The sequence below is a fragment of the Ostrea edulis genome, chromosome 6 (genome assembly GCF_947568905.1).
Source record: "Ostrea edulis chromosome 6, xbOstEdul1.1, whole genome shotgun sequence".
Classification (NCBI taxonomy): Eukaryota; Metazoa; Mollusca; class Bivalvia; order Ostreida; family Ostreidae; genus Ostrea; species Ostrea edulis.
In genome coordinates, this window is record NC_079169.1 from 72,917,811 (window position 1) to 72,925,974 (window position 8,164).

An 8,164-nucleotide genomic window follows, 5' to 3' on the forward strand; every position below is an offset into this window, starting at 1 on the left:
CAAAACACGTACTTTTAAAGAATTGATTTTTGCCTTCAGAAACCATTGAACTGCAGTTATAGAGTATTTTCAAGTCTGAATGACAAGATGGCGTGTCCTGGCAATGGCGTTTTGCGTGATTTAGTCTCGTTTTGTGGCACGTGCATATCTTATCATAAGAAATAAATACGTCTCAAAACTCTTACTAATTAGTTGTATTAGCTGTTATTAGAAATAGTTGAACATTTATTTTGTCTCAGCACACAATGTCATTCATATATAGGGATAGTTAATCAATAGTAATGTCATCCGATGTAAAACACACATTTAACCGAAATCTGACTGCATTCTTGGTGTTTGTTGTAAAACAAATCTTTCCATATGAAACTTCGATTGGAAGTGCAATTATTCGTGGTATCAGATTGTTTACCAACATGCATTTTTCATTAGTCTTGATATCGCCGGAACACACTTAGATATAAATCGCTATCTAGTGTGTTACAGAAGGATCAGACAGTGGTTTCATGTTCTTTAATAATTCATGTAAATCACAAAATGAAATTTGACGGAACCAAGATTGTTGTCTGGTTAACCATATTCCAACGTTTGGCGAAAACATTACACCCTCAGTCTTTAGAGGTAATCAAGTCATAACTGCGGGATCATTAATAATTATTGTGGTGATCAGGCTAAACAAATTTGACTATAAAAACGAAGTCCACTAATATTATTACTAGAAAGATGTAAAATCAAACTTCAGGTTCAATAGTATACTTAATCCGTACACAGAAAGGTGGAAGTCTTCGCTCTCCTCATTAAATGTTTAATGTTCTTTAAATCTGGCACAGCAAGCAAAATAGTGAGAAACGGGACACATCATGGACTATATAAATTCTCAGAGTTACCCATAACTCACCTACAATTCAATGGTACGGGATATAAGTAAATGATGATATAGTTACTGTGTACATGTAATATATAGCATGATTAGGGTATTGTCTTCCGGAAGAATCGGCAGGGCTACTCTGAGCAGTGTTACGACGCTTCTCGCTAGTCTTTAAAATATTTTTTTTCATTAAAAGTGTGAGTGATCAGAACATTAACTTTGAAATTTGCTTATTGAACAGTGCCGATAGTACATCCTCAGCTGAAGTAGTAAACTTTATCACTACTTTGAGTGCAGACCAAATGATTTGTAAAACTGAAATTTATCCTTTCGGAGTAAAGACGGTTCTCGCATGGAAGTGTTTGTTAGAAGTTAACATGATCTAAACGAGATATGAAGATGATCACTAGGAGGACAAAAACCGTGCTATTGGAATCGCGGTTCCCGTCATCACAAGGACACAAACAGGCTCCAATGAGATACGTCGAATGGATTTACAGTAATCTATAATTATCTCAACGTATAAATTGCTTGTGTCTTCGGGACCTTAAAAAATAAAGCCAATTTGAGTTCAGACTGAACCATGTTCACAAGAGTGATATGAGGTGATAGCTCTGTCAAGCATATAACCTTCAAGCAAATCAAAGGAATAAACCTGGTATTTGGTCCATCTTTTGATTAAACTTGCGCAAGATCAAAGACTTCTTCATGTATGTCGGCAAATGAAATAAAAGACAAAATCAGGGAAACTAGCGAAACACACGTTTCTCGCTTAGTCTTTTATATATGTTACCTGACATAGTTTCCAGGGTTCGCCTTGGATATTCTCTTGAGGACTCAACCTGTCGTTCTTTGTTTTGATTATCAACCATCAAACCGCCAATTACTTTTCGCATGACTCAAGATCTAAGGAGGGGTATTCCACACAGTGAACCAGTTTACTAATTTTGCAACGGAAGCATCGAAAACAAACTGGATTAATGGTATCTGTGGATTTTTTTTATCAGTTGAAAACAATCACCATTAACTGTGAAACTCATGCGTCAAGTTCTCACCGAAAGCTGATGAACGTTTTAAACAAATTAGTTATTGTTTATTTTCGATTAACCCCCTGAGAATTCAATTAAGGTTCATCATGTGGATCGTTTTTCTTTTCGCTAATCATCTTTGCGTCATGCAAGGTCGTTGTAACACTCTTTTTAAAATATTCCGATCCTGTTTCTATAAGAAAATCAATTATTTTTCAATGCATAATTAATTGTCTCGAATTGTCATAATACATAATTACTGTATGAAAACAAGACATTCTTTCGAAAATGTTTATGATATAAACCTTGCCAAGAGGTGTTATATTATCTTAGTCCTAAACAGCTGGTAACAAGGGATGTAAAATCAGAAAATGTGAAAACTACTTCAGAAAGAACACACACGTGAACCATACTGGTGAATTGTCAATGAAGATCATTATATGATGCTCGTATATTTCAATATACAACACGTTCTTATCTTCTTATATTTTTATAATCACTAAATCATCATGCTATTATTCTGTTTCTTCTTTAAATAGATAGGTTACATATCGATTTCATCTGTTTTGCGGTCGAACTTCCCATTCGTTTACTTGTAAAGTTTTTCTCTTAAAAAAATTAATTGCGCTTAATATATAACTTTAAAATCATTAATAAGGTATATTCAAGACACGTATATTCCTGGAAATTCCATGCATGTGGAAGCAAGTCAGGATTTTGCTAGACATCTGAGTGATTATCTGTTGGTATGCAATGGGGATGTCCATTACGGGACTTTAATCTACCCTATAACGATAGCTGGCATAATTTACTACCAGGATCAAGCGCATTTCTGATATTAACAGTTGAATTCGACCCCTACCGAGTATTAATGGCAGTCATAACAACTTTATTGTTACTCTAATTAGCTATCAACCACAACAAGCTAGGACTTAGATTTCGTTCTACACGTAATCGCACGTGCCCCCAGACTAACATGTAATCGCACGAGCCCCCGGACTATTGTACCAACGACGTAATGCAGCAAGCATAAGACTGGTCGTCGATACATACACTTTGTGAATTTGAATTCCATGACTGTTCCATGTCTCAGCGGTCAGTACTCGCTAGACTTCAGATTTCTAAGCATCTACTAATAACCCATTTTCAGTGAAAATGACTGTAATTTATACAAAATGGGTGGTTAACTGTAAATTTGTAACGCTATTAGTATCGTGTAATAGAAAAGATCCTCTTTGATGCAAAGTACCCCTCCCTGTGAGTGCTTTTCAATGTCTGATCATGCGAAGTACATGCAAGGGTACACCATTGGTAAAACTGATGGTCTATATTGTATTTCAGTATTATCACCTCCTAAGAAAGAAAGCACAGATGAAATACATTTACGCTAATCAAACGATTATATTTGGACGAATACAGAGCTCCACAATAGTGTGAATTCAAACTGCACAGCATTCAATAAAACAAACGGGATTGTAAATATCACGAATAAGTATTATTTTCAAGTGACACCAGACATTATATGCATAATTCATATTTTAAAAACCACCTCGACAAAAAAAGTATGGCGTGATGTTTGTTAAAACGCAGGGTAATATGATTCTTTTTTTCTTTTCCATAACTATATTCCCGGCTCGTTGCATTGAACGAATACGTGTGATTATATATTAATCATATTTACGGACAATTAATATAATTCATGGATTTTGTTCACATGAAAATTCAATTCTCATGGGTCGCGTTAATTAGCTAATTACAGGTGAACATTTCTGGGGATCGATTTGCCGTCCATGGATTGGTTTCCTGTAGGTAAATGCACCCGTAGTTATGCAATGTAAACTAGCTCTGCTCCAATAATTAAGTTATTCTCCCCCAGCGTTCGTGAAATGATCAATACTCGTCAATTATGTTGTTCAGGAATCAATTTCTAACAGGTTTTCTTCATCTTTTAAAATTCCTTTAAAAGGTTTCTGTCAATCAACAAATCAGCATATCTTAAGTAATGTCAAATCAGGAGAAATAGTTTCATCTTCTTTATATTCCCAAAGTGTGCAGTGTCGTTGACGCTAAAACAACAGGTCGGAGTATGTCACGTAAAAGACAAAATTTATCGGTCATTTGCAAAAGATGATTTCCATTTAGAAATATTTATGTTACATGGGCCTTCTTTGCCCTTTACATCCGTTGCGCAACGTACGTGTCCTGCTACTGACGAAAAATTTATCTCTGTAATTCGAACGTCATACCACGTGTTCAACCATTTTGACAACCAAGCATGTATAGGAAGTGCCCTGATGAACAAATACTAGTACATCAGTATTGCGGATAGTCAACAGAATTCAATAGGGTTTTCTGCATTGACACAATACATCTAGTTTGTTAATACGAAGTCCGTGGAAGATAGTCTCGTTCAAGTCTGAACAAACGCACTTATTATCTTTTAATTAATTTAATTACAGGGCCGTAAGTAGGGTTCTAAATCAGGGGAGGCAGGGGATTGGGGGCCGCCGATTGACTTTACGACTGAAAATGACACTTTTTAAATCCCAATTTATCATGTTTGTGTTTCATTTGTACTATGTAAAGAATCGTAATATGGTGTCAAAGACAAAGGTGCTTGTCTTCATTTTAAACATATATCCTATAATATAACATTTATATAATTTTATTTTCTTTTTTGCCAAAAAATCAGACGAGGCAGTTGCCTCGTCTGCCTCATCGGCAGTTACGGCCCTGTAATTGATTGCACGACTTGGATTGAACTGGTTAATTCCACAGAGAATTTCCTTTTCAGAAAACAAGATACGTGCACTGAATAGCAAGTCCGTTCGGGAGAAAGTAAATGGATTCAAACTATATTTATGGTTTTTGAGTAACTACACAAAAAGTAAGTACTGACCGGGTAAGAAAGGGTTTTCGTGCAACTCAACGCTCCCTTTACATAACATCTAACTGGGTCCAATACTTTTATCCTCAATAGAATTACCCGAGGAGGCATGTGGAAAGCTATACTACACGTACAGGTATTGTTGAATATTTAGTTGAAAGTTTATATAATACTTACAAATCCTGCACTATATAATATCCCCTTCCGTTCCATGCACGTGCATACGGGTATACTTTGGCAATAACATGATTTTACAGGTAGCGCGAGAGTCAATAACCATAAATAGCATCCGTGTCAACGAACAAAATTTGCTTGGTAAAATTTATTGCTCTCTACAAAAACTTAATAGTTCGACACGATGCAGATGTACTGTAGTGGCTGCTTTGGAGTGTACCAAGTGGGGCGCTGTACTTACCTTGCCCGCATGCGTAGAATGGTTTTACTGAACCGTGTGATATCATACGTACTGACCAACATTTACATTTTAAGCTCATTCATACAAATGCATTATTTGATGCTTTGAGTTATTGAGCCGCGTGTCCTGTACAACGTGTTGTGTTTTTTCACGGTGCGTAAAATATGTAATTGATCTTTCTGTTCTCTGTACGTCTTAAATCAGGAAAATATGAAGGCAATTTTTGATATTTCATAATTAGGTGATGGTTGCTAAATTACATAATATCTTCACGCAGCTAGAAAATTCACCGCGCTTTGAGCCTCGGCTACAAACGATTTAGCGCGTTTGATCGCGCGGCGAAGGGCATGAATTTCATTGAAATTTCTGTGTTATGAAGTACGGTGCTGTGAATGAAAAAATACCATACAGGTTGTAGTGTAGTGTTTTGCTGGAAAACATTATCTTCATTTATTTGATAGTTGATCTTCCGTGTATCAATAACCTTACCTCAGTCTAGATAAATTACGTCCTAATTATACGCCTAATAGATATTATCATAGATTGTTATCCGTTGGAAAAAATACCACAATATAACAGCTATATATATATATATATATATATATATATATATATAGACAGTATCATTTAACCAAGAGAATAATTTGTGAAAAGATGTTCTGAGTTACTGCGATAATTTGGGTTATTCACAAAACTTATTTTAAAGCTTGAACTGACCTGCATGGAAAAGATAGTGTTTATTAATTATGTTTTAAAACACCCCATATTTATTTCAAGAACACCTTCAACTTCTCATGTTTACTCAGACGTTAATGGTGTGCCAGTAAAATGAAAACATATTGACGCCAGATGAAAGACCTATGTAAATATGTTGAATTCGCTACCTGATTACATACAAACAAAATCACACACGCTTTTCATCAATCAAAATTTCTGGGTATTTGAACCTCCTGATTCCTTTAACAGTGCACAGTTGCTATTTCGTTCATCAATAAAATACAAAAACAGAATCTTACCTTCTCTGCATTGAAACCTCAATGTCAGTATCCGATTGATATCCTTTGACAGAAAATGTCCCGTTTTCTAAAATTAGAAGATGTCCAACACGGCAGATGAGCAAATCTGATTGCAAGGGATAGACACGACAGGGCCTTAAATTACCAACCACTGTGTAGTAAAAGTGAAGCACATGGTGCAAAATTAATCCACGACACAGTGCGAAATCAACCCGTGCTGCCCCCTAAATGATGACTGACAACCACAAAGCACGAGATCGTCCAACATCACTGCTAATTTGTAGCCGTGTTAAGCTTTTCAGATGATATGGTATTAATCCACTCTCGCTTCGATAATTGTCCCTTGTCTCTTAAAGAATGCAGCTTTTCTTATTGATTTTACTCTAAACTGTTCTTTAGCAAAAGATCCTTCGATTATGCACCATTTTCTATTGGAGCATCGTCATTTGAAATTACTACACATGGGTGGCTTTAAGCCTCTAAGTCACCATATGTTCGACTTTCACATGTATCGCGATTGATCATGATTGGTCGGGATGCAGTGTTTAAAAGGAACCGGAACTGATCAGATGATGCATAATTCTGAGCACTGTACCGAGGTTGATTTTCTGTGTTACAGTCCGTAGTTATATATAAGTAAACGTGACATATGTACCACTGCTATGTAGCATTCGCTAACGTTCCTTCCTTAAAAACTCCAGATGCGCGCGCGGACATCACGAAATATTGATCTCTTTTCTCGCACATGTCGTTGTAAAATGACAATGGCGGGCAATCTCCAATATTCCTATTGAAAAATCTATACTCAATGGTGAAAACTAATTTAGGACAATTTAATGATATCAACTAGGATATAAAATTGCACACTTAACACTTCACAGGAGCATGGCTGAAGTTATCTGTGTGCTAAACCTCGTTCTTACTTTGCTTAAATTGGATTTGTTGATGTAATTATCTCCGATATTTCCCAGGGATTATGATCAGCCTGCGAAAAAAAAGAAATACTCCAATTCCTGTGTGTAAAATGTTGATGGTGTCTTTTCTTCGCGTTTTCTAAGAGATCGAAAATGAAGTGCACATAGTACAGGGAACTGGCCCTCTTCTCATACTAGTATAGGTTTTTGTATTGATGAGTGAACATATCCCGTTCTCTAACAAAACGGTCGTGTAAAATTGTGGTTTTGATTGATGAGGTTTCTTTTATTCCATTCTGGAATTCCTATTCATAAAAGGCAATCATGTCGCCGATCATAATGTATACATGTGTTTCTTATTATAATTTATCATTTAAATTTGGTGGAAATTATACACCACACTACAACACAGCCAATCATGATCATGCGTGAAAAAGGTTTCAACCAATCATTGCGTAATTCATTAAAATTGCACGTATATCGCAATCACAGATGTATCGGGTAAACTATTAATTCATTAAAATGAAAAAGTTATCAAAATGTTGCAATGCGTTTAGGATATAAATGACATCACGAACATCGTATATAAATACCAGCTACTTGATCGTGTTGTTTTTATCTTTCTTGGTTCTTACCTGAAAATGTTTGGATTATGAGTATATGGGTACCTAGGAGATTATCTAGATATTAGTAATTGTTCTTTCTTTGTTACAAGTCTCCCTATGGTACAGTAGATTCATTAATCATTCAATGCACGTAGAGAACGTTAAAAATTCCGGGTAGCTCTAGACGCTTAAATCATAATACTATACTAGCGTCATTGTTTTGGATTTTAGAGTTCCCCGGAATGGGTAAATATAAGATCAATATGGCAGATGGATTCAACTTGAGTGTTTCATGGAACACGTGTAACCTGCGATGACATCATTAATCATGACACATATTACATGACCCTACCACCAGTTAAGTTCTAGGGTTGGACTGACGGATACAAAAACAGACGAGGGTTAAAGACATCCTTCAGTGTCTCTATATGATT

At 35.8% G+C, this 8,164-nt stretch overlaps 1 protein-coding gene across 2 annotated transcripts in view; it reads right to left on the bottom strand.

Moving 5' to 3' along the window:
- The window catches only part of LOC125683196 (two pore potassium channel protein sup-9-like), a 31,869-nt gene extending 24,954 nt beyond the window's left edge, over positions 1–6,915 (bottom strand). The window contains exon 1 of one of the 2 annotated variants that reach the window (XM_048924056.2): positions 6,212–6,915. The gene's annotated coding sequence lies outside the window, so the exon portion shown is untranslated. Of the gene's footprint in view, positions 1–4,957; positions 5,170–6,211 lie in introns of those variants that run through there. The other variant, XM_048924057.2, reaches the window with a different exon arrangement.
- Between the last annotated feature and the right edge of the window lie 1,249 nt (positions 6,916–8,164).